Genomic DNA, 9,570 nt, shown 5'->3' on the forward strand with positions numbered 1-9,570 from the left:
GTCAAATGTAAATTTAAAATATTAAATACCTGGCATAAAAATGCGTCTGTTTTTTTGTTATCGGTTTTTGTACGAGTGATGTACGCGTAGACAGTAGCCCGTTTTGTAGTTAGAAGGGAATGTTTTTACCGTCTTTAATAATTCAAGGTTCTATATTTGGAAGCCGTTTCAAATAATGGACTTATCTAAAGAGGCGATCAATACTCATAAGAAAGGGCAGCTCCGCCGGTAATTCTCTCCGGTTGTGCGCACTATCGAGGTGTCAAAGCGGCCGTGACTCTTCAAATATGGCGATTGGAAAGTGCGGCGCATGTAAATGTAATGTATAAAGGGCGTGGGGTCGGAAGGGTGTTTTTTAAGGGGGTCCCAAGGTGGAATATCATTGGGCATTCAACCCCTCCTTATTCAAATCTACCCTTTCAAGCATGCGCCACCTGACTCTAATGTATATCCAAGGGTTGGAGACGTTCATACTGCCATGAATGTAGCCTCAAAACTACAATCGGATAAGATGATGGAGAGAAAATAACTTGCTTTTCAACAATCGGCGTTTATTTCGACCATATTTACTGACTTCTTTGAAAATAAAGTGGTTTGGCGGTTTTTTTACTTTCTTATAAGCTCAGAAGTGGATGTCTGGAAAACTATAGATTTGACGAGTAGTCTATCAAAAATGGGTTATTTCTGAGACCATCTTTAGTGACTTTTTTATATAAAGTGGTTTGACGGTTTTTTTACGTTCTTATAAGTTCAGAAGTGGATGTCTGGACAACTATGGATTTGGCAAGTAGTCTGTCAAAAATGGGTTATTTCTGAGACCATCTTTAGTGACTTTTTTTTATATAAAGTGGTTTGAGGGTTTTATACATTTTTATAAGGTCAAATGTGATGTTTGGACAACTACGGACTTGGCTAGTAGTCTGTCAAGAATGAGCTATTTCTTAGACCATCTTTAGTGACTATTTTAATATAAAGTGGTTAGACGGTTTTTTACATACTTACAAGCTCAGAAGTGGATGACTGGACAACTATGGATTTGGCGAGTAGTCTGTCAAGAATGAGCTCTTTCTTAGACCATCTTTAGTGACTTTTTTAATATAAAGTGGTTTGACGGTTTGTTTTACTTTATTATAAGCTCAGAAGTGGTTGTCTGGACAACTGCGGATTTGGCGAGTAGTATGTAAAAATGGTTTATTTCTGAGAACATCTTTAGCGACTTTTTTATATAAACTTGTTTGACGGTTTTTTTTACTTTCTTGTAAGCTCATAAGTGGATGTCTGGACAACTAAAGACTTGGCTAATCGTCTGTCTAGAAATAGCCCATTTTTGACAGACCACTTGCCAAATCCATAGTCGTCCATGCATCCACTTCTGAACTTACAAGAATGGTAAAATAAACCGTCAAACCTTTATATACAAAAAGTCACTGAAGATGGTTTATATTAGACCGAAACGAATCTGACTTAACAAATGCCTATTGTGGAAAAAGCAATTTATTTCCTACCCATCATGTTATGGAGTTTCACAAAATCTAGATGGACCCCACCAAAACAATTACAATCAGATAATTTTTGAAAAAATTTACGGTTTAGCTGTGAATTGTTTTTTAAAGCAGGTTTAGAAAAATTAAACGATTATTCATCATTATGATTACAGGCTGTTTCGTGAACAGATGTCCATACTTCATGAGATTATACTACAAGTCAAATTGAATACAAACTCTCATATGACCTAAGTTAGATTCCCAATTGTATTGGCAAAACCTCACTTTTCAGGCTACTTTCAACTTTCAAAAACTCCCCCTTATATCATTAAGGTTAGTCATACTGTAAATTTGATGACACCAATAGAAAAAGATTAACTCTGATCTGAGACAAGTAAAATACCAAATCACATAAAAGTTAAACTTTTACGAGTTTACAACGTTCCTGTCTGGTGTTTAAGTAAAATGTCCTTGGTTCTGTGTATACAGAAAGATACGTCGCTTGCAGAAAAATCTGCCTCTATTATCGTACTGTAAACAAATTTCTTAATTTTCTCAGTCAATTATCATCATTGTAAAAATATGTTGTGATTAGCGACCATTAGTCGATGATTATTCGGAAATCGTGAGATGCGGTCTGCTGTGATGTAGGTTTCAGAAAAACATTTACTTTATCGTGCCAACGTTTCAATCTTTATTGAGATCATCTTCAGGGCCATTCTTGCGTGTCGTGTGGCGTGGCACTCTCAACACGACACACAAGAATGGCACAACTACATAGAAAACAAACACTTTGTGCCCTGAAGATGATCTCAATAAAGATCGAAACGTTGGCACGATAAAGAAAATGTTTTTCTGAAACCTACATCACACCAGACCGCTTTTATTTTTTATTTACTTTTATTATTGATTCAGGGCTCAAAGTGTTTGTCTTCTGTGTAATTGTGCCATCCTTGCGTGTCGTGTGGAGAGTACCCAATTTATACAATGCAAAAAAAATTTTTTTTATATTCATACAAAGTATTTCTACTCACTCAAACTGACGAAAAAACAAAAAGCTTTGAGTGATTTGTGATACATGATATACATATCATGATATACACATGATAAAGAAAATGTTTTTATGAAACCTACGTCATACCCCATCTCACTATTTCCGAATAATCATCGACTAACGGCACTAATCACCACACAAATATTCAGATCTTGTGAATTTTTGTGATGCCTTCGTAGGTTCTCAGTGTGATTTTGTATTTTGTTTCATATCAACCGATTTTGAAAGTTAATCTTTCCGGTTAGAAATGGACTTTTATTAAAGTAGAGTCCCGCTACTCTCAACTTATTTGTAGGGAACCCCTTTTTCTTTTAGGGAAAATTCACAAAAAATAATTTCAATAATGTAGAAGTTAGAAAGTTAAGCAGGCCTGGTTGACACAGCGGATCAGGTGATAGCTTACAATCTTTGAAAAAGCAGGACAACTGTGATAGTTAAGTAGTTTTGGATTAGTCTACCTATCTTAGCAGTTTTGGCTTATCGGATACGGTTCTCTTTTCGTTTGATTTCTAATAATAATACCATCATCATCACCCACCCACCGCAGTTTTTGCCTTCTAAGTCAAATCCTATCCAAATTACCTCTAACATCAAGAACACAGCTTATCGAAGACTTGTGTAAAAAGTGGAGTACAAGACGGAATAGTAAAAAAAAAGTGCACATTGAAATCTTATACTCCGTTGTACATCAACGACAAAGAAATATCCATTTCCATTTTAGTTAAATACTTAAACAGCAAACTTACGTTTCCCAAACAAGCTTGAGACAACAACTTAACAGATGACTTGGACAACTACGACTTCTATTGAACGAAATTCGTCTTGACCTCACAACACTAAACTAATTCTGGATTCTGCCAAGCGCAACCAATCCTTCCAATCAACAGTTCTCAGACAAATTGTCACAGCTCCGTCACTAACTTACTATTCATAATGACCTCAATATTTCTTTCATCAAAGAACTGATCCGTTCCTGATTCCAGAAGTTTACAAAAACCTCTCGATCCATCCTAACCATAGTGCTCAAGCCCTTTATACAAATTCCCATCCTGAGAACCCGCCATATCGACTTAATTGACGATGTCCTCGAGACCTCCTTGCCCCTTAATCCATTACAATAAATGCTGAATGCCAGTATTGGCCGGTTTCTTCTGGCATCTGTCCTCCGGGTGCAGCACTGGCATTATCATTAGAAATATCGACCACTTTTCACTCACGAACACTCTGGATCAAGGTATGGTCTTCAAGAAGAAAGCAAATTCAGTTCCTACTGCCAAGCATTCACAGTCCTTGGCAATGTTGGGACTGAGTCGGTCGTCAAGAAAATTGCAGATTCCCAGTAAAAAAACTTAAAAATATGTCAATCTGTAGACTGAGATTATTTGCCCTGATGATGACCTTAAAATAGGCCGAAACCGAAACAACTGAATTTACTTTCTTCCTCAAGACCATTCGTTGATCGAGAATGATTAGAGTTAGTGCTTTGATCGTGTGAAAATATATAATATGTATAACATATATTATGTATAAGCTACAAAGAAAAACTAAGAATAAATGTTGTATTTGAGCAGTGGATCATTTTCACTTTATTTAAATAGTAAGAAAATAGTTTTAAAATTGATCTCTGTGTCATTCCTCCTAGAGTGTTATAGATTATTATGATCATATTTCTGCTGAGAAAGTTTATTATCGTTAAGCTATAAACTTTGGCACCCTTGAAATCCCATATTCAAAAACACGTCGAATCAATATTCCGCCTATTAAGGGAAAGCTTTTGAAATTTCTCCCCCTCTTGGCTTTTCCTCTTTCCATTCTGCGATAGTAAGAAAAGTAATTCGTTGGCTGAGGAGTTCTGGGGAAGGGGTGAAAGGAGGTGGTAGAGTGTGATTGAGCGTAGGTGAACTGCCACGCCTCATATGAACCAAGCTATAAAATCAATACATCTAGGTCACTTATTTACGGACCTATTGCTCCCCCAGGATCACGCGTTTCGCTTTGCATCGCTGATTTCATTCAAATTGGAAAATTGGATCGTTGATGGTTTTTTGGACGAGTTTTAACTAAGAAGTACAAATTAGTGATGACCCATCTTGCCTGATGCCATTGTACACCTGTAAATAAATTTAATGCTCCCTCTTTTCTGCCGTTTAAAGATGTTTAAATGTATTTGACATATATCAAAAATTGTTATTAATATATAAAAATATATTGCAGTAAGATTGGGAAAATCACATGTATATGGATTTTCTTTTGATGTTTCAATAACAATAATATTTTTTCTTTATTTGTTTTTATAACTTTTCATTAATTTATTTGGTTTTATTATTATTAATTATTAATTAAAAGTCTATTTTTAATATTATATCTATCTTTTTTAAATATTGTGTTTATTATGTAAGAGCAATATTATTTTACTCTAACTTCTGCTTGTTTTCAATGGTAGGTTTTTAAAACTATAACATGGCTGTCTTCTTGTGTCTTCTGTGTTCTTAGGTCACTTTTGGGCGATAAAAAAATGAAATTTGCATAAATAATTTCGCCCATTTTCCGCTGGAAAATACAATATTAATAAAGGGTTGGTTTACGTTTGGGTAAAGAGGTTGTTGGAGGATATCGAGCGGAGAAGGGAGTTGTTGTATGGGAGATGATTTAGAAGGAGGTAATGGAATGCAACCTGCCCCCCATCGACCCACGCATGCCCACTTTGCCATTTGAATATACACACTCTATCTAACATATATATTCCGGGGTAATATCGGATTTTTTCACCCCTAACGGTTTACTCCGATATTTAAGACACAAGTACAATCACTGTGATCATGATGGTGATATTGTTTATACGCTACTTTACTATCTTGATTTAGAAATTAAAATAACAATAATGGTTGCAAATTCCAGTCATATGACGTTTTTGTCGTGAGAAAAACACAGAAATTAAGCTAGGATGATGAGGAGACCCTAGTCACTCTAGTCGAGGTTGAGCGGCACGTGGGAAATGTCAGCTTTGATCAATGGCTGAACCGAAAATATATATACAAGAGAATAAAATCGAATCGACGTGAATAAATTATTTTGGTGAGACTAAGGATAGGTCATTGACTATTGACGGAATGTTTCTCATCAGAGAAAAATTGACGCCATGACTATCACGGCGTTTTTGTCTTTAGAAGACGAATTTATGTATTAGCGAGAAAATTTGAGGTATGAGAATGAACTAGGGATGAGCATCGTTAAAAAAACATAGATGGTCGACCATGGACCATTACTCAAACCACAAATTATTTTCATATGCATACATTGTTTTTATGTGCCACTTTAAAAAAATAAGCTAATTTTTCAAACTTCGCCATTTCTGAACCTTTATTTGGAACTTGATTAATATATTATGTTTATTTTTTTAATAACATTTATTAAGAATTATTTTTGCCATTGGTTTCATTTATAGTTGTGTATAGATCTCTCGGTCCCTTTAAAGTAATATATTTTGTGCCTGTGAATTTTATTCAAAATACCTCGCTGTTTTTCTTAGATACTAATATCCTTAATTTATTAGAATTAATATATTCAAATTTTACAATGAAACTACCGCATCTTCTCCGGAACGCAATTTAAAAAAAAAGTAGCTTTAAAGCCAATTTATCTTCTAAGCGATTTCTGGTTTTCCAAATAATAATTCCAGCTTTGGAAAATAATCGTTTAGAGGGAACAGATGTTCCATAAAGGCAACAAATTGAACAACTCCTGACAGGTTCTGATAGGTCACTTTCATATCAGAAGAACATGGGTCATTCCCTATTCACAAAATTGGAAATTAGGAAACACTGAAAAAGTTAAAACATTGACAGCCCACCATCGATGGTCAAAAAACATCGTCACAGTAACAACGATGTTAAAAACATCGAACAGCGGTCACCTACCATCGATGTTTTTTAAACATCGACCATCGATGCTCATCCGTAGTGCGAACAAGCCATTCGACGCCATTTAGTACCTCGATGGTCTGCAGCTTAAGTAAGAATTTGAAAAATCATGTTATGTTGTTATGTGTGGCAGAATTATTATGCAAACTATTTTTAGTAGAATTTGGATCAGTAGAAACGAGTCTTGACATTGCTTTAAAGAATTGCCAGAAAGAAGAAGATCACAGCGGTGCAATGACGTAAGAGTAGTGACCTGGTATTAATCCATCGATAATAGACAAATTCCATGGAAAATTAAAGTCTTCGGCTCATGAAAGGACAAACGCAAAATAACGCAGAACTACTAAACCTAGCCGGACTGGTGAGTGGACATTGCAAACTCCAAAGGTATGTGCATAGTTTAGAAGCATATGTCGGCTTAAAGTCTCGGGATAGGAAAAGTTAAAGTCTTAAGGATTCAGACGAGAATCACAATGAAAAACTTAAAAAAGAGCTTAAGATTGCATGCGCAATAGACCTCAATATTTTTCGTAGTTCCTTGGGTCGTATATTGGCTGACTACTAATAACCCTTCTTCTCACTTCTACTGTGAAGAACCTGACTTCTAAATTTAAAATGGTGCACATGTTCAGGTTTACGACCGACCGTCCCTCGTGATATTCTTCTTTTCATGCTTTGTGTTTTATACTTCTCCACAGCTAAAAAATACAGAATGTTGCTGAACCTAACGATAGAACTAATAAACCTAGGTCGTGTTACGACGAGAATGACTAGTGACACTGCTTACTGGACACTGCGTAATCCGGAGGCATTATAGATTCGGAGCAGCAGAAGCGAGCATGTGCAAATATTGCCGGAAATAAGTAGATGAGAGCGTATAGGCCTGGTCCTAAAACAGCGAGGATCGACTAACCGATGTCACTCCAACGCGTTGCGGCTCACGTCGTCTTCGGTGAAGGACTGCTGAAAACGGGTACTTCCACGGTTCAATGGGCATGTACTTCAGAAAGTTCATCAAAAGATAGCAGCAACAGAAAGCAGAAATGTTAAACTCACAACACTTAGGAGTAGAATGATAGTAGGACTGCTGACTGGACACAAACTCGGAGCTGCAAGAAAAAGACAGTGTGGAGATATTGCCAGGAAGAAGAAGAAACAGCGGAAAATGTCTTCTGTTGTTACGAAGTACTAAGGCTCAGATTTCTACTGCTGGGATAGGAAATGCCAAGGCCTGGAGAATATACAGGGATGCTCTTAGGAAAGCTTTGGGATCTGGTAAAAGTCCTAAAATAGGCAATGATGGAGATTGTACAATAGACCAATATTGGTCTCTGTGCCCGTAAACAAGCCGACTCCTTTTAACTATTAACCTTATTATATATGCTGTCCTGTACAGTTTAATTCTGTTTTGTGAAAAAATGTCACAATGAAAATGTATTAGACTAAGGTCTTACTAAGGTGTACGGTTGTATTGATTGAAAGACAAAGGTCACATCACATCGATGTTTTTGCCTGTAGCATAGTTTAGCTGTCCCAGGCATACATAGAATCGAATTTGTGGATGGCTAAATAATGAGAAAAAGAGAAAAAATGCGGAAAAACCATCCTCCATTCTCTAACAATCACCATATACACTTTTTAGTTTTACAGTAATGTATCACCCTAGTCTATTTTCTGTGTACACGGTGAAAACCCGCTATGACCCAACTGTTGGTGCTTAAAAGTTTAAAAAGACTTCATTTGTTTTCATACATTGTACCATTGTATTATATTTATTATTATTTTCACGATGTAAACCCAGTTTAATAAGCCGTTGGCCGTAATTGGAAGTCGTCTTTAACCAACCAGTCAAAGAAAAGTCTGCCAGTAAGCAGCTTTTATTAAGATTAAGTCCGTCTGCATACTTCCTCGTACCGGTTTCTTTTTCTAGACAGAAATCCGGTTTTTTCAAATGACAATCAAAGCCGACCCGGGAGATATTTCCTTTCACACACGAGACGGGCACGGATGAAAAACAACAAAGCGGCCACTGACAAATAACTTGGAAAGTCCCCTGCCAACAGTGGTGGTTTAACGCAAAAACTTGCATTAGTCACGGTTAAACAGTAAAAAATTGTTCTATGTAATAATTTTTAATAACTCTATTAAAAAAAAGATATAACTTCGCCCTTCCATGATAAAACTAATGCGAAATTTTATTGTTTTAAATTACAGTTACAAGACACGCTTTAAAAAAATTAATACCGCTATGTGAAGAAGAAAGAAGAATGGAAATTTTTTTCGGGTCTAAACACGAGTTATACTTAACAGGTTGCGCATAGGTCATGCCAAGACACATAATGGAGGTGAAACCTTGTAGGTGCCCGTTCTATGGGGAACTTATCACGGTAGGGAACATAATGGCAGATGTAAAGAAAAGTCTGCGATGAAAGAAATATGCGCGGGACCGCAGCAGGCACATGTCGGTGATCCGATATCTCAGGGACGTAAATATTTGTAATTGCATATATGCCTTTTTACCTTCATGCATGTTTTATTGGAACGAATGCATTTATTTGCTTGAATGGAAGGGCATATACCCAATTACCCCGAGAAATATCGGGCGCTGTGAGGTAGTGTGACGGAATGTGTGAATGTAATTTATTAGCGTGAATGGTTAAGGTTATCCCAATTACCCCGAAGAATATATAGTACTCCAGGGTAGTATGACTGTAATTTAATAGAGTGAATGGCAGGGTTTATCCCGATTTCTCCGAGGAATATCAAGTACTCTGAGGCAGTGTAAATGAATTGTAATGCGTGCATGTAATTTATTAGCGAGAATGGTTGAGGTTATCCCAATTACTCCGAAGAATATCGAGTACTCTAGGGTAGTGGGACTTTAATTTATTAGAGTGAATGGTAGAGTTTATCCCAATTTCTCCGAGGAAGATCAAGTACTCTGAAGTAGTTTAATGCTAATAAGTTGTATTATGCTATACAAAATTGTCGAGGTTCTGAGGTACAGAGAGGCTAGCAATGGAATAAAGAAAAGTGAAAGTTGATTACCGTTATATCATACAGCATCATAATTTGGCTGGAGAATCAGGAAAAGAAATTAGTAGTTTTAAAA

The 9,570-nt window shown here is 36.3% G+C and overlaps 1 long non-coding RNA gene across 2 annotated transcripts; it reads left to right on the forward strand.

Moving 5' to 3' along the window:
• Positions 1 to 6,270: 6,270 nt before the first annotated feature.
• On the forward strand, positions 6,271 to 8,963 carry LOC106674032. Of its 2 annotated transcripts, none has more exons than XR_001341451.2 (3): positions 6,271 to 6,549; positions 6,616 to 6,845; positions 8,673 to 8,963. It is a non-coding gene; the product is annotated as an uncharacterized LOC106674032 (long non-coding RNA). The 2 variants fall into 2 exon arrangements; XR_001341450.2 differs by having other exon boundaries at positions 6,619 to 6,845.
• The last annotated feature ends 607 nt before the right edge of the window (positions 8,964 to 9,570 follow it).

Source organism: Cimex lectularius, unplaced genomic scaffold, assembly GCF_000648675.2.
Source record: "Cimex lectularius strain Harlan isolate CLEC.00 unplaced genomic scaffold, Clec_2.1 scaffold78, whole genome shotgun sequence".
NCBI lineage: Eukaryota > Metazoa > Arthropoda > Insecta > Hemiptera > Cimicidae > Cimex > Cimex lectularius.